The sequence below is a fragment of the Pseudophryne corroboree genome, chromosome 6 (genome assembly GCF_028390025.1).
Source record: "Pseudophryne corroboree isolate aPseCor3 chromosome 6, aPseCor3.hap2, whole genome shotgun sequence".
In the NCBI taxonomy this organism is placed as follows: domain Eukaryota; kingdom Metazoa; phylum Chordata; class Amphibia; order Anura; family Myobatrachidae; genus Pseudophryne; species Pseudophryne corroboree.
Genome location: NC_086449.1, coordinates 280,997,709 through 281,021,509, shown reverse-complemented (window position 1 = coordinate 281,021,509; position 23,801 = coordinate 280,997,709). Strand labels below are relative to the sequence as shown.

At 47.3% G+C, this 23,801-nt stretch overlaps 2 pseudogenes; one reads left to right on the top strand and one right to left on the bottom strand.

The window, feature by feature from the left end:
* Positions 1-9,109: 9,109 nt before the first annotated feature.
* On the bottom strand, positions 9,110-9,229 carry LOC134937316 (5S ribosomal RNA; annotated as a pseudogene).
* Positions 9,230-16,336: 7,107 nt separating this feature from the next.
* LOC134939102 (5S ribosomal RNA) lies at positions 16,337-16,456 on the top strand (annotated as a pseudogene).
* Positions 16,457-23,801: the final 7,345 nt, after the last annotated feature.

Below are 23,801 nucleotides of genomic sequence, written 5' to 3'. Positions count from 1 at the left end.
TTTCCAGAATACGCACACAGCTGAAAACCTCTTACGGCAACTGAGGAAGATCATCGCGGAATGGCTTACCCCAATTGGACTCTCCTGTGGATTTGTGGCATCGGACAACGCCAGCAATATTGTGTGTGCATTAAATATGGGCAAATTCCAGCACGTCCCATGTTTTGCACATACCTTGAATTTGGTGGTGCAGAATTTTTTAAAAAACGACAGGGGCGTGCAAGAGATGCTGTCGGTGGCCAGAAAAATTGCGGGACACTTTCGGCGTACAGGCACCACGTACAGAAGACTGGAGCACCACCAAAAACTACTGAACCTGCCCTGCCATCATCTGAAGCAAGAAGTGGTAACGAGGTGGAATTCAACCCTCTATATGCTTCAGAGGTTGGAGGAGCAGCAAAAGGCCATTCAAGCCTATACAATTGAGCACGATATAGTAGGTGGAATGCACCTGTCTCAAGTGCAGTGGAGAATGATTTCAACGTTGTGCAAGGTTCTGATGCCCTTTGAACTTGCCACACGTGAAGTCAGTTCAGACACTGCCAGCCTGAGTCAGGTCATTCCCCTCATCAGGCTTTTGCAGAAGAAGCTGGAGGCATTGAAGAAGGAGCTAAAAGGGAGCGATTCCGCTAGGCATGTGGGACTTGTGGATGCAGCCCTTAATTCGCTTAACAAGGATTCACGGGTGGTCAATCTGTTGAAATCAGAGCACTACATTTTGGCCACCGTGCTCGATCCTAGATTTAAAGCCTACCTTGGATCTCTCTTTCCGGCAGACACAGGTCTGCTGGGGTTGAAAGACCTGCTGGTGACAAAATTGTCAAGTCAAGCGGAACGCGACCTGTCAACATCTCCTCCTTCACATTCTCCCGCAACTGGGGGTGCGAGGAAAAGGCTCAGAATTCCGAGCCCACCCGCTGGCGGTGATGCAGGGCAGTCTGGAGCGACTGCTGATGCTGACATCTGGTCCGGACTGAAGGACCTGACAACGATTACGGACATGTCGTCTACTGTCACTGCATATGATTCTCTCAACATTGATAGAATGGTGGAGGATTATATGAGTGACCGCATCCAAGTAGGCACGTCACACAGTCCGTACTTATACTGGCAGGAAAAAGAGGCAATTTGGAGGCCCTTGCACAAACTGGCTTTATTCTACCTAAGTTGCCCTCCCACAAGTGTGTACTCCGAAAGAGTGTTTAGTGCCGCCGCTCACCTTGTCAGCAATCGGCGTACGAGGTTACATCCAGAAAATGTGGAGAAGATGATGTTCATTAAAATGAATTATAATCAATTCCTCCGCGGAGACATTGACCAGCAGCAATTGCCTCCACAAAGTACACAGGGAGCTGAGATGGTGGATTTCAGTGGGGACGAATTGATAATCTGTGAGGAGGGGGATGTACACGGTGATATATCGGAGGGTGAAGATGAGGTGGACATCTTGCCTCTGTAGAGCCAGTTTGTGCAAGGAGAGATTAATTGCTTCTTTTTTGGGGGGGGTCCAAACCAACCCGTCATATCAGTCACAGTCGTGTGGCAGACCCTGTCACTGAAATTATGGGTTGGTTAAAGTGTGCATGTCCTGTTTTGTTTATACAACATAAGGGTGGGTGGGAGGGCCCAAGGACAATTCCATCTTGCACCTCTTTTTTCTTTTCTTTTTCTTTGCATCATGTGCTGATTGGGGAGGGTTTTTTGGAAGGGACATCCTGCGTGACACTGCAGTGCCACTCCTAGATGGGCCCGGTGTTTGTGTCGGCCACTAGGGTCGCTAATCTTACTCACACAGTCAGCTACCTCATTGCGCCTCTTTTTTTCTTTGCGTCATGTGCTGTTTGGGGAGGGTTTTTTGGAAGGGACATCCTGCGTGACACTGCAGTGCCACTCCTAGATGGGCCCGGTGTTTGTGTCGGCCACTAGGGTCGCTAATCTTACTCACACAGCTACCTCATTGCGCCTCTTTTTTTCTTTGCGTCATGTGCTGTTTGGGGAGGGTTTTTTGGAAGGGACATCCTGCGTGACACTGCAGTGCCACTCCTAGATGGGCCCGGTGTTTGTGTCGGCCACTAGGGTCGCTTATCTTACTCACACAGCGACCTCGGTGCAAATTTTAGGACTAAAAATAATATTGTGAGGTGTGAGGTATTCAGAATAGACTGAAAATGAGTGTAAATTATGGTTTTTGAGGTTAATAATACTTTGGGATCAAAATGACCCCCAAATTCTATGATTTAAGCTGTTTTTTAGTGTTTTTTGAAAAAAACACCCGAATCCAAAACACACCCGAATCCGACAAAAAAAATTCGGTGAGGTTTTGCCAAAACGCGTTCGAACCCAAAACACGGCCGCGGAACCGAACCCAAAACCAAAACACAAAACCCGAAAAATTTCAGGCGCTCATCTCTATTGCTGATGCTCCTTGATGTGGGCAATCTGTACAGAGCACTGCTGATATCAACAAAGAGTTATAGAAACTGCTGTGTAAACCTCCAGAGCAGAGACACCTTGCCGTGGCTGGTGGCATACCATATGTTTCCAAACTGAGATCTCTGCATTACTATTATCATATACTGTGTAGGATGTATGTCTCTTACTGGTCTACTGTAGTGTACTGGAGGAACTTGTTTTTTTTTTCTTGTCTAGATTGACCCTTCCTTGCATGTACCTGTGATGGGTATATAAATTGATTGAGCAGCCCCCTCTTAGTCCATCACCTACATGTGCCTTCCCTCTCAGTCCATCTCCTGCATGTCCCTCCTCTAAGTCCATCTCCTGTATGTATCACTACACTAAATCCATCTCATGCATGTCCCCTCTCTCAGTCCATCTCCTGCATGTCCCCCTTTATCAGTACACGCCTCCTGCATATGTCACCCCATGTCACTCCAACTCCTGCATGTGTTTTACCTCTCAGTCAATCTCCCCCTCTCAGTTCCTCTCCTGCATGTGTTTCCCCTTTTAGTTCATCTCCTGCATATACTTGATCTCCTCTTCTCAGTAAATCTGTTTCTCTCCTTTTCACAACTATCTCCCTTCCCCTTACTTATTTCTATCTCTCTGTATTCTCTTCCTAGCTAGTCCCCACCCAACTTCTGCCAGCCAATCTGTGCACTGCTTCTGCCACTGGGACGACCACAATTGCAGCCACTCTGTTTACCTAGAGGGCTCACCTTCTTGCTCTACCTCTTGACCATTATCTCTACTCTTCCTCCACTGGGTATGCAGCTCCTGAGCTCTTCTCCTTCCCCTGCATTGTTCATTGGCCCTCATTCCGAGTTGATCGCTCGCTGACGTTTTTTGCAGCGGAGCACTCAGGTGAAAAATCGGAATTTATGCGCATGCGCATGGTACACCGTGCGCATGCGCTAAATACTTTCACACAAAACTTTGTAGTTTTACAGAGGCTCGAGCGACGTTTTTCAGTCGCTCGAGTGTTCGTTGTATGATTGACAGAAAGTGGGAGTTTCTGGGTGGCAACTCAGCGTTTTCAGGGAGTGTGCTAAAAAACACAGGCATGCCAGGCAAAAACGCAGGAGTGGCTGGAGAAATGGGGGAGTGGCTGGCCGAACGCAGGGCGTGTTTGTGACATCAAACCAGGAACTAAACAGACTGCAGTCATCGCAAGCTAGGAGTAAGTCTTGAGCCACTCTGAAACTGCATGAATTTTTTTAGTAGCAGAACTGCTAATCTTTCGTTCGCACTTCTGCTAATCTAAGATACACTCCCAGAGGGTGGCGGCCTAGCGTGTGCAATGCTGCTAAAAGCAGCTAGCGAGCGATCAACTTGGAATGAGGGTAATTGTTCTGTTCCCCATCCACGTGTAGGTATCCATCTATTGTTCCCTGTCTCTATCTACCACTATTTGCCTCCCTGTCCCCAATTTTGTATGTTTATCTCACCCCATGTGTACTGTAGCACCCAATTTGTATGTTTGTGCATCTGTTTTCTCTTAGGGTCTGTCTGTCCCTATCATTCACCCTCTGTTTATCTCTAATTTTGAATGTGCCCCTTTGTACAGTATTTTTTTAATTCTCCAACTCATCTATGCACAGTGTGAGTCTGTTTTCTCCTTTTATGTGTTTGTTTCTCCCTACCTCTCTTATCATAGCTATTCCCCAACCTTATACCATTTGCCACCAAAACTCATCTTTCCCTTGTGTCCTGAACAATCCACTTTTCCTGCGGTCCTGCTCCTTCTTCCACCTCTCTGTTCTTATTCCTCTTCTATTCTCTTTCTCTTTCTCTGAAGTTCACTGTGTCCTAGTGGCTGCCGACCACAAACGACATGGATAAATGGAGATACAGCTGTTACCAAGGCCATATATCTGAATACGGCAGATACTGTAAGCACAGTTTATTTGATTTACTAAGTATTGCTGAAGTACAGAATAGGAACCTACAAATATATTATGGATACTATTCACCAAGCTCAAAATCCCAATAGCAAATGTGCTTATGGGGGTTTGAGATACTGCTGGTTGATTTATCAAAGGGCGAAAAGTTTTATTACCAACAAAATAAAGAGAGAGGGCCCCAAATGGGTGTCTTGTCTGGGGCCCTGTGATGGGGATGTTACATTTACATGCAGAACAGTAGTATCAGAAATGTATCTTATGTCAGAATATGAAAAGGAATGGTTTTATTTCACCTAGATGAATCAGTAGCATGTGTCCTATATATGACCTTACGTATGCACAGACCAGGGAAAGAATTGATGATCCTTAGAATCAAAGGTGAAGTTAATGGTCTTGTATAGAGACCCCAGCAATGAAATAGGAGGAGAAATTTATGTTCAGCCAACAGATAGTGATCTCCAGGGGTGGCTTGGGATGGAAAACCAGGCTTGATTCTGAGTTGGACGCAGTTACGTCTTTTTCCACAGTTACGTCTGTTACGACTTTATGCCAATGCTACTACACAGCCCTTCCCTGGTGTACATGCGTGCTTCTGAATGTGCAAGGAATGAGATGTCCACTGTTAGTATCTACAGACGCTGTAATCATGCTTTGTGTGTCCTTAGACCCACTACCGGTCATGCCATTGAAACGTGCACCAGTACATCGTTGATGTATGTTACTGCGTCATTCCTGTATTTCAGCACTTTTTCATTAAAAAAACAGTTAGCTGAAACTGGCACTAGCACTGGGCTAGGTTCAGATCATGTGTATGGTCTCCATGTGAGTGATTCAACATCTCTGTACTCAACCACTATAAGCAAAACAACTATGTCACGCCAATAAGACAGCCATATTATGTTATCTGATAAGCCAACACCCTGTAACCACCCAGGCACACCAAACACATTTCTAATACATTTCTTTGTGCATGCAACTGCACTTGTACTCAGGGTCGGACTGGCCCACAGGGGAACAGGGGAAACCACCGGTGGGCCCCACTGCCTGTGGGCCCTCCTCCTCCTCTGGAGATCAGGTTCCAGACTTTATCCAGGTGCACTTGAATTATGCATTATACATATGTTACATTGTACTTCACAAGAATATTGTTTATTATACTAGGCGATTCATCGCGCCCTACGGGCGCTCTTCACACCATCGTTTGTGGCTACGCCCCGTTAACCCCTGCACTCCTTTGAACATACGCAGGCCGGTAGAGAACAGATGCAGAAATGCAGGGCAATATAGAGGGCATACAGAAAAGAGAGAGGCGTAGGGGGGAAGGGGGAGGGGAGGGAATGTACAGAAACGCTGTGCGATGGGTAAAGGATAGGGAGAGGCAGGGTGGTAGGGAGAGGATAAAGAGAGGCAAGGTGTTACAAAACAAAATACCGTTGCAAAAGGCTACGACCCGTTAACCTCTGCACGGGCTTCAGCTGTGCTATAATTGTTATTATATGGAGTATTAGCTGCCAAAAATGTTATGCTAATGGGTAAATATTGCAAGGGGGAAAGGCGTGCGATTGTCAAGGGGGCGTAGGTCTTTGTGAGGGCGTGAAGAGTGGCCGCAGGGCACAATGAATAACATAGTGTAGTATATACTGCTAGTGTATGCAGCGCAGCTTATACACACAGTGGCCACAGGTAATGGATACGTGTATCCACACAGTGGGCAGAGGTAGCAGCGCAGCTTATACACACAATACCCAAAGGTAGCAGAGCCGCTTATACATACAATACCCACAGGTAACAGAGCCGCTTGTACACACACAGTGCCCACAGGTAGCAGAGCCGCTTATACACACAGTGCCCACAGGTAGCAGAGCCGCTTATACACACACAGTGCCCACAGGTAGCAGAGCCGCTTATACACACAGTGACCACAGGTAGCAGAGCCGCTTATACACACACAGTGACCACAGGTAGCAGAGCCGCTTATACACACACGGTGCCCACAGGTAGTGGCCACAGGTAGCAGAGCCGCTTATACACACAGTGACCACAGGTAGCAGAGCCGCTTATACACACAGTGACCACAGGTAGCAGAGCCGCTTATACACACACAGGGGCCACGGGTAGCAGAGGCGCTTATACACACAGTGGCCACAGGTAGCAGTGGTGCTTATACACACACAGTGACCACAGGTAGCAGAGCCGGTTATACACACAGTGACCACAGGTAGCAGAGCCGCTTATACACACACAGTGCCCACAGGTAGCAGAGGCGCTTATACACACAGTGGCCACGGGTAGCAGAGGCGCTTATACACACAGTGGCCACGGGTAGCAGTGGTGCTTATACACACAATGACCCCCGGTAGCAGCGTCACTTCTAGACACAATTCCCATAGGTAACAGAGGCGCTTATATACACAGTGGCCACAGGTAGCAGTGGCGTTTATACACACAGTGCACACAGGTAGCAGCGCCACTTATACACAATGGCCACAGGTATCAGTGTCGCTTAGACACATAATGGACACAGCATTAGTGTTTCTTATGAATCCAATGTCCATTGGTAGCAACTATACTCACAGAAGTTCAGTGTGTGTGTGTGTGTGGGGGGGTTTGGAAAGGGGGCTGATCACCGCGATTCAGGGAATCACTTGTAGCGGCTGCGGATGGTGTCCGAGGTGCTACGTGTGGTGGTGGGGTGGGTGCGGGAGGGGGGTATGGGGGTGGGGGATGTGTGGGGGTGCAGCGGGCGGGGGAGGGGCGTCTGAAGCAGATGTGGTGGGTGCTGTGGGTGCCACGGGTGGGGGAGGGGCGGGTGGGTTGTAGGGTGCAGGGGCGAGAAGTGGGTATAAGGGTGGTGCGGGGTTGCCGCAGGTGGGGTGGAGGGTGCGTGGGTGTAGGAGGGGGGGGAGGTGCAGGGGTGCCGCCGGTGGGGGAGGGGGGTTGTGGGTTGTAGGTGCTACGGGTGGGGGAGGGGGCGTGTCCCGCGGGTGAGGGACGGATGTGGTGGGTGCTGTGGGTGCCACGGGTGGGGAAGGGGTGTTGCGGTTGGGGGAGGGAGTGCTGCGGGTGGTGGAGGGGTGGGGGTGCTGAGGGTGTGGGTGCTATGGGTGGGGGAAGGGGCAGGAGTGCCGCGGGTGGGGGAGGGACGTGTGCCGCGGGAAGGGGGCGGATGTGGAGGATGCTGTGGGTGGCGTGGGTGTTTAGGTGGGGGAGGGGCGTGTGCCACGGGTGGGGGGCGTACGTGGTGGATGCTGCGGGTAGGGTGGTGGGTTGCAGGGGGGAGAGGTAGGTATGGGGGTGGTGCGGGGTTTTTGGGGTTGGGCCGGTGGGTTTTGCTGGTTGTGGGTGTTACGGGAGGCGGCGGGAGTGCCGTGGGTGGGGGAGGGGTGTGTGCCGCGGGTGGGGGGCGAATGTGGTGGGTGCTGTGGGTGGGGGAGGGGTGGGGGGTGCGGATGTGGTGGATGCTGTGGGTGGGGTGGATGGTGCAGAGGGGGGTAGGTAGAGGTAGGTGTGGGGTGGGTGAGGTGGGTGGGTGGGGTGGAGGGTGTAGCGGGGGGAGAGGTTGGTATAGGGGTGGTGCGGGTGGGGGAGGGGCATGGGGTTTTGCGGGGTGTGGGTGTTACGGGTGGGGGAGGGGGCGGGAGTGCAGCAGGTGGGGGAGGGGTGTGTGCTGCGGGTGGGGGAGGGGTGCTGGGGGAGGGGGCGGGAATGTCGCGGGTGGGGGAGGGGGTGGGAGTGCCACGGGTGGGGGAGGGGTGTGTGCCGGGGGTGGGGGAGGGGGCGGGAATGCCGCGGTTGGGGAGGGGTGTGTGCCGGGGGTAGGGGAGGGGTGCTGCGGGTGGGGGAGGGAGTGCCGCAGGTGGGGGAGGTGTGTGTGGCGCAGGTGGGGGAGCGCCGCTTACAGTCCTCGGCTGCAGTGTCACCAGGTGCAGGGAGTGTACGGGGAGGGGGGAGAGAGGGGAAGGGGCGGAGATGGGGAGGGGACTGGGCGTGGATGGGTGGACAGAGGGAGGGGACTGTTCCTGCCCTGCATCCAGCCGCCCAGATCTGTGCCTGTGACTCCGCCCAGCGTTACGGCCAGCACAGAGTCACAGACTTGGGCTAATATATAGGAGATATTTATCAAGGGCCACAGAACATGTACTCTGTAATGGTTAGTCAAACCTCTGTGTTGGCTGGCCACACCCCCACTGGAGACTGGCCACACCCTTAAGCATGGGCCCCTACAACAGCATTCCCCTGGTGGGCCCTTCATACCCCAGTCCGACACTGCTTGTACTATAACTCGGTACAAACACCTTTGGGACACATGTGCAGTTCAACTCAAATGCATGTTGAAAAAAACCAAAACAAAGAAGTGTTGGAAAGTAGACTCTTTTTTGGGAGCACTCTAATTCAGAGGATGGCAATGTAATTTATTAATACTGATAAAACCATTTTTATTAGGTAACACATAGAATAAAATTTAAGGAGTATCTACGTGAAAAATTAGAAGCTTTGCGAAAATATAGAACAGATTATAAATAATACGTGATATCCGTATCACAATATACCAGTTGCCGGAAATTAATGGCTGTGGTAACAGAATTCATTAATTATTGCACATTAAGACTTATGTAATGTATGACCATCATTTGTTCAGCAGATATCCATTGTGGATTACAATAAATGCAGAGAGTTAAATCATAGGTCATGTGAGAGTCGGGTACCCAGTAGTATATATGTAGGTGATACTATATAGGGGAGTCAATTTCTTGCAGTACCAGGGTGTTCAGAGGTGCTCTCCCATCCTAGTACTAACCCGGCCTTTCACTGCTTAGCTTCCAAGGTCAGAAGAGATTGGGCATCTCCAGTGATGTATGACCGCAAATATTGTACTCACCCTCTTGAGTCACCTAAGCGTATGCAGCCACCTGGTTTAGTCACCATGTGACATAGCAGCCACAAATAAGATATAAGCATGGGTGACGGCCTGTTTCGTGGAAAAAAGGTTTTTTAAACCACACAACATCCACAAATAGGGCTTGCCTTTCACCGATGCAAACCAATTTTTTGGGAGTCCAAGTACCCAATATTTTGGGTGCGGATGACACTATAGGGGAATCAATTTGTTGAAGTACCTGGGTGTTCAAAGTAGTGATGAGCGGGTTCGGTTTCTCGGAAACCGAACCCCCCCGAACTTCACGCTTTTTACACGGGTCCGAGGCAGACTCGGATCTTCCCGCCTTGCTCGGCTAACCCGAGCGCGCCCGAACGTCATCATCCCGCTGTCGGATTCTCGCGAGGCTCGTATTCTATCGCGAGACTCGGATTCTATATAAGGAGCCGCGCGTCGCCGCCATTTTCACACGTGCATTGAGATTGATAGGGAGAGGACGTGGCTGGCGTCCTCTCCGTTTAGAATAGAAATAGATAGTGAGAGTGAGACACTTGATTTACTTGAGCTTAGGAGTACTCAGAGAGTGCAGAGTTTACTAGTGACTGACCAGTGACCACCAGTGCAGTTTTATTATTATTTAATATAATACGTTCTCTGCTTGAAAAAAAACGATACACAGTGACACAGTATACCATATCTGTGCTCAGCCTCAGTGTGCTGCATCATCTATGTATATCTGACTGTGCTGAGTGCTCACTGCTCACACAGCTTAATTGTGGGGGAGACTGGGGAGCAGTTATAGCAGGAGTACATATATTTAACAGTGCACACTTTTGCTGCCAGAGTGCCACTGCCAGTGTGACTGACCAGTGACCAGTGACCACGAGTATATTGTGATTGTCTGCCTGAAAAAGTTAAACACTCGTCGTGTGGTGTTTTTATTCTATAAACGCATTCTGCTGACAGTGTCCAGCAGGTCCGTCATTATATAATATATACCTGTCCTGCAGTAGTGATATATATATATTTTTTATATCATTATCATCCAGTCTATACTAGCAGCAGACGCAGTACGGTAGTCCACGGCTATAGCTACCTCTGTGTCGGCAGTCGCTCGTCCATAATTGTATACCTACCTGTGATGTTTTTTTTTTTTTCTATCTTCTTCATACTAGTAGTTAACTTTAGGAGTCTGCAGTGCTGACAGTGTCCAGCAGGTCCGTCATTATATAATATATACCTGTCCGGCTGCAGTAGTGATATATATATATTTTTTATATCATTATCATCCAGTCTATATTAGCAGCAGACGCAGTATGGTAGTCCACGGCTGTAGCTACCTCTGTGTCGGCAGTCGCTCGTCCATCCATAATTGTATACCACCTACCTGTTGTGTTTTTTTTTTTCTATCTTCTTGATACTAGTAGCTTACTTTAGGAGTCTGCAGTGCTGACAGTGTCCAGCAGGTCCGTCATTATATAATATATACCTGTCCGGCTGCAGTAGTGATATATATATATATTTTTTATATCATTATCATCCAGTCTATATTAGCAGCAGACGCAGTACGGTAGTCCACGGCTGTAGCTACCTCTGTGTCGGCAGTCGCTCGTCCATCCATAATTGTATACCACCTACCTGTTGTGTTTTTTTTTTCTATCTTCTTGATACTAGTAGCTTACTTTAGGAGTCTGCAGTGCTGACAGTGTCCAGCAGGTCCGTCATTATATAATATATACCTGTCCGGCTGCAGTAGTGATATATATATATATTTTTATATCATTATCATCCAGTCTATATTAGCAGCAGACGCAGTACGGTAGTCCACGGCTGTAGCTACCTCTGTGTCGGCAGTCGCTCGTCCATCCATAATTGTATACCACCTACCTGTGGTGTTTTTTTTTTTTCTATCTTCTTGATACTAGTAGCTTACTTTAGGAGTCTGCAGTGCTGACAGTGTCCAGCAGGTCCGTCATTATATAATATATACCTGTCCGGCTGCAGTAGTGATATATATATATTTTTTATATCATTATCATCCAGTCTATATTAGCAGCAGACGCAGTACGGTAGTCCACGGCTGTAGCTACCTCTGTGTCGGCAGTCGCTCGTCCATCCATAAGTATACTAGTATCCATCCATCTCCATTGTTTACCTGAGGTGCCTTTTAGTTGTGCCTATTAAAATATGGAGAACAAAAATGTTGAGGTTCCAAAAATAGGAAAGATCAAGATCGACTTCCACCTCGTGCTGAAGCTGCTGCCACTAGTCATGGCTGAGACGATGAAATGCCATCAAAGTCGTCTGCCAAAGCCGATGCCCAATGTCATAGTACAGAGCATGTAAAATCCAAAACACCAAATATCAGTAAAAAAAGGACTCAAAAATCTAAAATAAAATTGTCGGAGGAGAAGCGTAAACTTGCCAATATGCCATTTACCACACGGAGTGGCAAGGAACGGCTGAGGCCCTGGCCTATATTTATGGCTAGTGGTTCAGCTTCACATGAGGATGGAAGCACTCAGCCTCTCGCTAGAAAAATGAAAAGACTCAAGCTGGCAAAAGCACAGCAAAGAACTGTGCGTTTTTCGAAATCACAAATCCACAAGGAGAGTCCAATTGTGTCGTTTGCGATGCCTGACCTTCCCAACACTGGACGTGAAGAGCATGCGCCTTCCACCATTTGCACGCCCCCTGCAAGTGCTGGAAGGAGCACCCGCAGTCCAGTTCCTGATAGTCAGATTGAAGATGTCAGTGTTGAAGTACACCAGGATGAGGAGGATATGGGTGTTGCTGGCGCTGGGGAGGAAATTGACCAGGAGGATTCTGATGGTGAGGTGGTTTGTTTAAGTCAGGCACCCGGGGAGACACCTGTTGTCCGTGGGAGGAATAGGGCCATTGACATGCCTGGTGAAAATACAAAAAAAATCAGCTCTTCGGTGTGGAAGTATTTCAACAGAAATTCGGACAACATTTGTCAAGCCGTGTGTTGCCTTTGTCAAGCTGTAATAAGTAGGGGTAAGGACGTTAACCACCTCGGAACATCCTCCCTTATACGTCACCTGCAGCGCATTCATCATAAGTCAGTGACAAGTTCAAAAACTTTGGGCGACAGCGGAAGCAGTCCACTGACCAGTAAATCCCTTCCTCTTGTAACCAAGCTCACGCAAACCACCCCACCAACTCCCTCAGTGTCAATTTCCTCCTTCCCCAGGAATGCCAATAGTCCTGCAGGCCATGTCACTGGCAATTCTGACGAGTCCTCTCCTGCCTGGGATTCCTCCGATGCATCCTTGCGTGTAACGCCTACTGCTGCTGGCGCAGCTGTTGTTGCTGCTGGGAGTCGATGGTCATCCCAGAGGGGAAGTCGTACTCGTAAGACCACTTTTACTACTTCCACCAAGCAATTGACTGTCCAACAGTCCTTTGCGAGGAAGATGAAATATCACAGCAGTCATCCTGCTGCAAAGCGGATAACTGAGGCCTTGGCATCCTGGGCGGTGAGAAACGTGGTTCCGGTATCCATCATTACTGCAGAGCCAACTAGAGACTTGTTGGAGGTACTGTGTCCCCGGTACCAAATACCATCTAGGTTCCATTTCTCTAGGCAGGCGATACCGAAAATGTACACAGACCTCAGAAAAAGAGTCACCAGTGTCCTAAAAAATGCAGTTGTACCCAATGTCCACTTAACCACGGACATGTGGACAAGTGGAGCAGGGCAGGCTCAGGACTATATGACTGTGACAGCCCACTGGGTAGATGTATGGACTCCCGCCGCAAGAACAGCAGCGGCGGCACCAGTAGCAGCATCTCGCAAACGCCAGCTCTTTCCTAGGCAGGCTACGCTTTGTATCACCGCTTTCCAGAATACGCACACAGCTAAAAACCTCTTACGGCAACTGAGGAAGATCATCGCAGAATGGCTTACCCCAATTGGACTCTCCTGTGGATTTGTGGCATCGGACAACGCCAGCAATATTGTGTGTGCATTAAATATGGGCAAATTCCAGCACGTCCCATGTTTTGCACATACCTTGAATTTGGTGGTGCAGAATTATTTAAAAAACGAGAGGGGCGTGCAAGAGATGCTGTCGGTGGCCAGACGAATCGCGGGACACTTTCGGCGTACAGGCACCACGTACAGAAGACTGGAGCACCACCAAAAACGCCTGAACCTGCCCTGCCATCATCTGAAGCAAGAAGTGGTAACGAGGTGGAATTCAACCCTCTATATGCTTCAGAGGTTGGAGGAGCAGCAAAAGGCCATTCAAGCCTATACAACTGAGCACGATATAGGAGGTGGAATGCACCTGTCTCAAGCGCAGTGGAGAATGATTTCAACGTTGTTCAAGGTTCTGCAACCTTTTGAACTTGCCACACGTGAAGTCAGTTCAGACACTGCCAGCCTGAGTCAGGTCATTCCCCTCATCAGGCTTTTGCAGAAGAAGCTGGAGACATTGAAGGAAGAGCTAACACAGAGCGATTCCGCTAGGCATGTGGGACTTGTGGATGGAGCCCTTAATTCGCTTAACAAGGATTCACGGGTGGTCAATCTGTTGAAATCAGAGCACTACATTTTGTCCACCGTGCTCGATCCTAGATTTAAAACCTACCTTGGATCTCTCTTTCCGGCAGACACAAGTCTGCTGGGGTTCAAAGAACTGCTGGTGACAAAATTGTCAAGTCAAGTGGAACGCGACCTGTCAACATCTCCTCCTTCACATTCTCCCGCAACTGGGGGTGCGAGGAAAAGGCTCAGAATTCCGAGCCCACCCGCTGGCGGTGATGCAGGGCAGTCTGGAGCGACTGCTGATGCTGACATCTGGTCCGGACTGAAGGACCTGACAACGATTACGGACATGTCGTCTACTGTCACTGCATATGATTCTCTCCCCATTGAAAGAATGGTGGAGGATTATATGAGTGACCGCATCCAACTAGGCACGTCAGACAGTCCGTACTTATACTGGCAGGAAAAAGAGGCAATTTGGAGGCCCTTGCACAAACTGGCTTTATTCTACCTAAGTTGCCCTCCCACAAGTGTGTACTCCGAAAGAGTGTTTAGTGCCGCCGCTCACCTTGTCAGCAATCGGCGTACGAGGTTACATCCAGAAAATGTGGAGAAGATGATGTTCATTAAAATGAATTATAATCAATTCCTCCGTGGAGACATTGACCAGCAGCAATTGCCTCCACAAAGTACACAGGGAGCTGAGATGGTGGATTCCAGTGGGGACGAATTGATAATCTGTGAGGAGGGGGATGTACACGGTGATATATCGGAGGATGATGATGAGGTGGACATCTTGCCTCTGTAGAGCCAGTTTGTGCATGGAGAGATGAATTGCTTCTTTTTTGGTGGGGGTCCAAACCAACCCGTCATTTCAGTCACAGTCGTGTGGCAGACCCTGTCACTGAAATGATGGGTTGGTTAAAGTGTGCATGTCCTGTTTATACAACATAAGGGTGGGTGGGAGGGCCCAAGGGCAATTCCATCTTGCACCTCTTTTTTCTTTCATTTTTCTTTGCGTCATGTGCTGTTTGGGGAGTAGTTTTTGGAAGGGCCATCCTGCGTGACACTGCAGTGCCACTCCTAGATGGGCCAGGTGTTTGTGTCGGCCACTTGGGTCGCTTATCTTAGTCACACAGCTACCTCATTGCGCCTCTTTTTTTCTTTGCGTCATGTGCTGTTTGGGGGGTGTTTTTTGGAAGGGCCATCCTGCGTGACACTGCAGTGCCACTCCTAGATGGGCCCGGTGTTTGTGTCGGCCACTTGGGTTGCTTATCTTAGTCACACAGCTACCTCATTGCGCCTCTTTTTTTCTTTGCGTCATGTGCTGTTTGGGGGGTGTTTTTTGGAAGGGCCATCCTGCGTGACACTGCAGTGCCACTCCTAGATGGGCCAGGTGTTTGTGTCGGCCACTTGGGTCGCTTATCTTAGTCACACAGCTACCTCATTGCACCTCTTTTTTTCTTTGCGTCATGTGCTGTTTGGGGGGTGTTTTTTGGAAGGGCCATCCTGCGTGACACTGCAGTGCCACTCCTAGATGGGCCAGGTGTTTGTGTCGGCCACTAGGGTCGCTTATCTTAGTCACACAGCTACCTCATTGCGCCTCTTTTTTTTCTTCTTTGCGTCATGTGCTGTTTGGGGAGTAGTTTTTTGAAGGGCCATCCTGCGTGACACTGCAGTGCCACTCCTAGATGGGCCAGGTGTTTGTGTCGGCCACTTGGGTCGCTGAGCTTAGTCATCCAGCGACCTCGGTGCAAATTTTAGGACTAAAAATAATATTGTGAGGTGTGAGGTGTTCAGAATAGACTGAAAATGAGTGGAAATTATGGTTATTGAGGTTAATAATACTTTGGGATCAAAATGACCCCCAAATTCTATGATTTAAGCTGTTTTTTAGGGTTTTTTGAAAAAAAACACCCGAATCCAAAACACACCCGAATCCGACAAAAAAAATTCGGTGAGGTTTTGCCAAAACGCGTTCGAACCCAAAACACGGCCGCGGAACCGAACCCAAAACCAAAACACAAAACCCGAAAAATTTCCGGTGCTCATCACTAGTTCAAAGCTGGTCACCCATCCTATTACTAGCCCGGCCTTTCACTGCTTAGCTTCCAAGGTCAGAAGAGATTGGGCATCTCCAGTGAGGTATCACCGCAAATATTGTACTCACCCTCCTGAGTCATCCAGGTTTATAAATTGTGATTGGCAGAAATTGAGATTTATATATACATATGGTACAATGGTCAAAAAATTAATTAAATGAGATAATGTGCAGCCACCTGGCGTAGTCACCCTGTGACATATCAACCACAGATAACAGTATACATATGAGTGAAGGCCTATTATGTGGGTAAAATTCCTGAACACCACACAATGTCCACAATTAGGACTTGCCTTTCACTCCTAGAAACGCCCAAAGGGCACCAGAACGTCCTGTGATCAAGCATACAATGCGAAACGTACGTCAGGAGGAAGTACTGCGAGGAGGAAGTACTGCGATCACGTGAAAGGCCGGGCTAGTAATAGGATGGGTGACTAAACCAGGTGGCTGCATACGCTTAGGTGACTCAAGAGGGTGAGTACAATATTTGCGGTCATACATCACTGGAGATGCCCAATCTCTTCTGACCTTGGAAGCTAAGCAGTGAAAGGCCGGGTTAGTACTAGGATGGGAGACCACCTCTGAACACCCTGGTACTGCAAGAAATTGACTCCCCTATATAGTATCACCTACATATATACTACTGGGTACCCGACTCTCACATGACCTATGATTTAACTCTCTGCATTTATTGTAATCCACAATGGATATCTGCTGAACAAATGATGGTCATACATTACATGAGTCTTAATGTGCAATAATTAATGAATTCTGTTACCACAGCCATTAATTTCCGGCAACTGGTATATTGTGATACGGATATCACGTATTATTTATAATCTGTTCTATATTTTCGCAAAGCTTCTAATTTTTCACGTAGATACTCCTTAAATTTTATTCTATGTGTTACCTAATAAAAATGGTTTTATCAGTATTAATAAATTACATTGCCATCCTCTGAATTAGAGTGCTCCCAAAAAAGAGTCTACTTTCCAACACTTCTTTGTTTTGGTTTTTTTCGACTGCTTAAATTTGACTCTTGGGAGCACCACTGAAAGCAACAATTATTGGTACTAGGATTGATTATTCACATACCCCTAGTTGCTATATCTAGAAGCAATTCAGGGATAATTCAGTTTTTCAGAGGCTACTATTTATCATATTGAGGACTTGTGCGGTTCCCAATACTTTTCCTCTACAACTCAAATGCATGCACAGATGAAAAACATTGCACAGATATTTTTTTTAACACATTAGCTCCCACAGAAAAAAACCACTATGGGCCTAATTCAGCTTGAGTTGTAGTTTTGCGCCAAAACCACAAAACTACAACTCTTCTCTTTAACATGTGGCACAGGGCAAGGCCGCCCCACATGCCAAGTCCCCCCCCCCCCTCGCTAACATGTGTAGGCAGTTGGAGGGTCGTCATCTTTTGGGTCACAGCGGCTACATGTGATGTCACACAACCGATGCGGACAACCGCTCCAATGGTCCAGACACGCCTCCGTTGTCCAGATCACTCCCCTAAAACGGAGCATCAACACCCACAGAATGCAGTGTTGACGCCCCTTTCCCGCCCTCCTCCGGGACTTAAACTGCATTCTGAAGAGAACTCAGTTTAAGACCTGTGCATGCGCTGAGGTGCAGACATCACTTCTTAGCGATTTTTGCACATTTGCTGCCAAAACTGAATTAGGCCCTATCAGCGGAATTAAAATTATTTTCTTGCCCCCGGCACCCATTATTTTCTGCTCTTAATTCCTGAGGTGGTGAACAGAAATGTATGAAAAGTGACCCATTCGGGTATGCATATGGGACTTTTTGCATTGTACCCAATAGTTTTGTTTTGTTTAGCCGCTTTATGCAGTTTGGGTGCCATAAGCGTGATAAAAACAAACAGTTGAGTTTCGCACCCCGATCTTTAGGCAGGAGATTGGACGCAAGAAAACAATTAGATTCTGCCAAAGAATGGCCCCTGACAGGAAATAATAAACACATAGCCCCCAACAGCAAAAAAATACCCAAACACAATGGCTCCTGTAGTAAAAAAACAAACAGATTGACCCCTGACAGGGAAAAAAAAAACTCACATTGCCTCCTACAGAAAGAATAAAACACATTAATACATTTACCCCCAACATCCATCACTGCATACACACCCAGCTCACATTACTACATACATACCCAGCGCCCTTCACTGCATACATACCCAGCATCCATTACTGCAATCACACCCAGCACCCATCACTGCAATCACACCCAGCACATATCACTGCAATCAAACCCAGCACCCATTACTGCAATCACACCCAGCACCCATCACTGCAATCACACCCAGCACCCATCACGGCATATGCACCCAGCGGCCATCACTGCAATCACACCCAGCGCCCAACACTGCATACGCACCCAGACCCCATCACTGTATACATAACCAACATACATTACTGCATACACACCCAGCACCCATCACTGCAATCACACCCAGCACATATCTCTGCAATCTCACCCAGCACCCATCACTGCAATCACACCAAGCACCCAACACTGCATATGCACCCAGCGCCCATCACTGCAATCACACCCAGCACCCAACACTGCATACGCACCCAGCCTCCATCACTGTATACACACCCAGTGCCCATCACAGCATATTCACCCAGCGCCCATCACTGCATACACACCCAGCAACTATCACTACAAACACACCCAGAACCCATCACTACATACGCACCCAGTGCTCATCACTGCAATCACACTAAGCACCCATAACTACATATGCACCCAGCACCCATGACTGCAATCACACCCAGCTCCCATCACTACATATGTACTCAGCACCCATCACTGCATACGCACCAAGCGCCCATCACAGCATAAGCACCCAGCACCTGCAATCACACCCAGCTCCCATCACTGCATACACACTCCACACTCATTTGGCCCCCATTAGCCCCTATTAACTCTCACCTACACACAGCACTCACTTCACTCAAAGAATCCATCCATCAATCATTCATTCAACCCAACCACAACAAACATTAAAAGAAGCTGTTTAAAAATGAACTTTGCCAGTCAGCATCTTGAACTCATGTACTGTGTGGGGATGAGGGGGCGGAGCCTCTAGAATGATTGACATTATGGAAGGAAGGAGGCCGGTGTTTCTCTCCATGCTGCATCCATCAGTGACAGCCCCAGATGGGACAGCCAGCCAGCAAGACTGCAGGGATGGTGGCTGCAGCTTACAAGTTCCACAGCCGCCACACGCAGTAACTGGGAAAGCACCAGCTCTGGTAACATCAGCATGCTAGCTGCACCTGGAAGTGCCTAACAGCCAGAACAATTTACAGCTTCCTTTTACGTTCCAGTGGAACACAAATTCCAGAAGCAGGATGGCCATAGCCGGTGCCAGCCGGCCCACTGAGGGACATAGGGGACCGGCCAACTGGGAACTTAACCACTGTCCCGGTGGTCCAGTCTGCCCCATGTGATCTCTTATCTTGTACCAGTCATAAATGTTTGTGGGATGGAAGGCCGCATCATTCAGTCATCATCCTCAAACAACTTAGTCACTTAGGCAAGCGATAATAAAGTACAGTTTCACCTCTTAAAGAGAATGGAATGTCTGTGTCATATTTCAGCTAACTCCCCCTCCCCAATCTATTTGCAAGACAGCATCTGGAGGAAGCCCATGATCCCTGACATGTCCAGTGTCCAGCATTGAGCTTGTTAAAAAACACAAAGGTGGGAGGAAGGAGGACAACTGTGAAAGCTTAAAGTCACTTATCTCTCGATGCTCAGTGCTCATTGTTTCTTAGGGATTTGGTTGCATACCGGGAGATGAGACTTGAAAGTCCATTGTGAAGTTCCTCACAGCATCATCATCTAAGTACCTTAATCTTAGTGCTAGGTTCTGCAATTTGTTTTCCTTTTGTTTGAGATTTATATGTACTGTATTTCTGTCCATATTTGTAATATTTATAACTATACCTTAGATTATTTTGTTAGAATAAAAATATAATTAATTCTAGCATATTCTTCATGTCTCTTGGTGAATCTGCAAGCCTGTGCAGCCCAAGCTATGTACTAAGGTTTAAGTAAGTTTGCAATTAACGATTCTGGATGCAGATAGCTGTAGAGGACTGTTTGGTGTCCATCTTTTGGTGTTTTGGGGTTCCTCTGCTGGTGGCTGAAGTAACCATAAGTTACTGGTGGTGATTTTCAGATTGAGGTATCTGGGAAATTGGCCAGCTTGTCAGGACAGACCCATGAGGTCTTACTCTGGCTCTGGGGCCAGGGATGAAGTCTTGTATAGTCCATCTGCACTTTCCCTCTTGGATATACAGCAGCTGCTATTTTAGCAGAATGTGACAATACTGCACAATCTTACACAAAACATCTGAGATTTATAGTTAGGACCAGATTACCAAATTGGTTGCTCTCCTAATACAGGAATTCCCTGCCAATCATGCTCCATTACAGGACCTCTAACTGGCAGCTAGGAGGCTTGAACCTCTTCCCTTCTTCTGCTAGTGAACTAGACTCCATTTTGATTATCTAAGTTCTCCTTTATGAAGATGACCATGGCATCTCTGATAGTGGATATTTCCAGCAACTTGGTGGCATGGCATCAAGTAGCAGGTCAATTAGGCAGTCCCATTTCTGTGGGGTATTAGTATCTCTGCCTTTTGGTTGTCAAAAACACTGCTGAAACATTGGGACTGTTCCGCTTGCACCACTGCCTGCATTTAGGGGGTGATTCTGAGTTGATCGCTATTTTTTTGTTCGCACAACATATTCGCAATATGGCGAACACGTTGCACAATAGCGAATAACCGCCCCCAACATATTTTTGCTATTTTGTACGCAGTAGTACACAAAGTAGGCGTATGCCAAATGACATTGCAGTAATGCGAACCCATCGCATTACCACAAACCTCATCGTGAAAATCCTAACTTCTCGTTGATTTACACATTCCTCTTAAAATTGCACACACTTTTGCTAAAATCCGCACAGCAATGGGTTTTTTGTAAGTTAAATTACAGCTTTCAGTTCAAACTACACAAGCCCTCCTCAATTACGATTACAATTAGTGTAATGAATGATAATGGTCATGACCAATTAAGTCTTCAAAGAATACCTGAAGAACACTTTGTAGGCATAATTGGCCATCAACATTTAAATTTATAAAAGAAAAATAAAGATGTGGTAAATGTGCCTGGTCTAATGCAATTTTTTTTGTGTGTGTAGAGGTGTAGTTTGTGAATAAAGGTGTTTACATGTTTTTTTATACAATAACCTCCTAACTCTCTTTTTTTTTAAATTTTGTAATTAAAAATAAAATTCTTACGTTAGATGTGTGAAATGTTTAAGGTAACCAATTTCTGCTAGCCAATCTGCTAAGGTAACCAATTTCTGCTAGCCAATCTGCTGTTCCTTTATTGCATTAATAAACACAACACCCGCTTAACTTGAAATATTTTTTTTTATTTTTTTTACATTTTTTATTTTTTTGTGCATGTAACTTTTTAGACATAACAAAAAATGTATGAAAAAAAAAATGTAACAAAATTTTTGGAGCTGCTCCACATTAGCCAGCAAGCCTTCAAGGTTATGGTGCATGGTGGCCAGAATGCCCACAAAAGTAGTGGGATCTCCAACTGCAACATCTGAAATTAAGAGGCAACATAAACATTACTAACTTACTCACATTACCTATTATACAAGCAAGGCACAAAGCACACTTTAATGCAGGCATGTCCAAACTGCGGCCCTCCAGCTGTTGTGAAACTACATATACCAGCATGCATTGACCCAGTTTTGCTGTCAGAGAATGCTAAAGCTGTGTCAGGGCATGCTGGGATGTGTAGTTTCTCAACAGCTGGAGTGCCGCAGTTTGGACATGCCTGCTTTAATGGCAAAGTGACTACATCATGGATGTTTTAATGAGAAAACAGTAGCAGAACAACACAAGCCTGCTCAGCAATGTTTGTTATTGTTAATTCTTTTTTTTTTTTTAAAGTGTACCACACCATGGGGTACATTTACTAATATGGGAGTTCTATTTAAGATGGGTCGTTGCCCATAGCAACCAATCAGATTCCACATATTATCTTGTAGAAGGTGCAAAATAAATGAGAATTAGAATCTGATTGGTTGCTATGGGCAACATCCCATCTTAAATAGAACTACCATCTTAGTATATGTAACACCATGCTGGGATTCATTCACATCTGCAGTGAAGCAGACTTATCTTTTTTGGGGTTGGCCCTGCATCATCACACTGCATATCAACATCTTCAGAAGGACAACATATCCTAGCATGCCCACACTCCCTGAAAGCCTTCCAAACTACATAATGTCAGACATGTTTTTTAATTTAAAATATATATTTTTTGGAGTGTAACTTTCACAACACAAATCACTGTGTCCTTAGCCTGCCTAACAAAGTGAAGCATGCGAGTTCAATGTGCCAATAACGGAATACCCAGGCACAAGTGTAAAAGTCCAACAACATACTAAACTCCACTCAGGTCTAACTGTTTTGCAGATAATGTCGCACATATAAACCCTGTTGTGCAGGCAACCCTGTCGACATAATGAGTGTCGATCTAGAGTGGCCAGCCTAAACACTGCAGACGTAGACACTGTACATCTAATGATCCTCACACAAATGTAAATGCAACATCCATACCATGATGAAGAAGACAAACATTTTACCTTGGCACAAGATTGGCCCCAGTACAACACTGCATTTATTAGAATGTGAAGTTAAATTAGGTAGCAAATTAAATGTCAATGTGTGTGAACTTCCTATTCTCTGCCACTTGATCACCTCCCTCAAGTGCCTCCGGGGCCTCTGCTGCCCATTCTGAAGGTAAGGATGGTGGCTGGATAGGGGAAGGAGGCTGGATGGCGGAAGGAGGCTGGATGGGGGAAGAAGGCTGGATGGGGGAAGGAGTCTGGATGGGGGAAGGAGGATGGAAGGGGGATGTGGTTACAGAGGGTGGGTCAGACTGAGAGGGGGAGGGTGGCGGAGAGGTGGTTTGGGCCACAGAGGGGGAGGGGGCAGAGAGGGGGATTTTGAAAGAGAGGGGGAGGGGGGCGGAGAGGTTGGTTGGGCCACAGAGGGGGAGGGGGCAGAGAGGGGGTTTGGGAAAAAGGGGGAGGGGGGCGGAGAGGGGGTTTGGGCCACAGAAGGGGAGTGTGGCAGAGAAGGGGATTGGGAAAGAGAGGGGGAGTGGGGCGGAGAAGTGGATTGTGAAAGAGAGGGGGAGTGGGGTGGAGAAGGGGATTGGAAAAGAAAGGGGGAGGGGTGCGGAGAAGGGGATTGGGAAAGAGAGGGGGATTGGGGCGGAGAGGGGGATTGGGCCACAGAAGGGGAGGGGGGCGGAGAAGTGGATTGGGAAAGAGAGGGGGAGTGGGGCAGAGAAGGGGATTTGGAAAGAGAGGGGGTGGGGGGCGGAGAGGGGGCTTGGGCCACAGAAGGGGAGGGGGGCAGAGAAGGGGATTGGGCTGGACTATAATTTGGAGGCCTTCCATCCGCTGCTTGCCGTTGTGCTTGCCCTAGAATGACATATGTAATAATTAGGTTGTGCAAAAAAAACAAAAACCATCAGCATTTAAAAATTACATTGTTCTGTCCCATGTTAAATACACAGAGAAAGTTATTGTGTTCATTCGACAGCCTGTGTAGCAACTCAGTACAACAACATTAACTTTTTCACAAGCACTTTGCTACACAGTCAGTACTGCAAGCCATAACCACACACAATGTGGAAACTTGTCATGTTTGTGATACAATAGTGTAATTACACAGTCTGCTAATTTTCACACTATATCACTTCTTAGTGAAAATGTGCAGTCTTTACATTTAAAGTTTCTGCTACTAATCTCAGTGTAATAAACATATTTAATGTAATGTGTTACACTTACTGCGTCTACGTCGA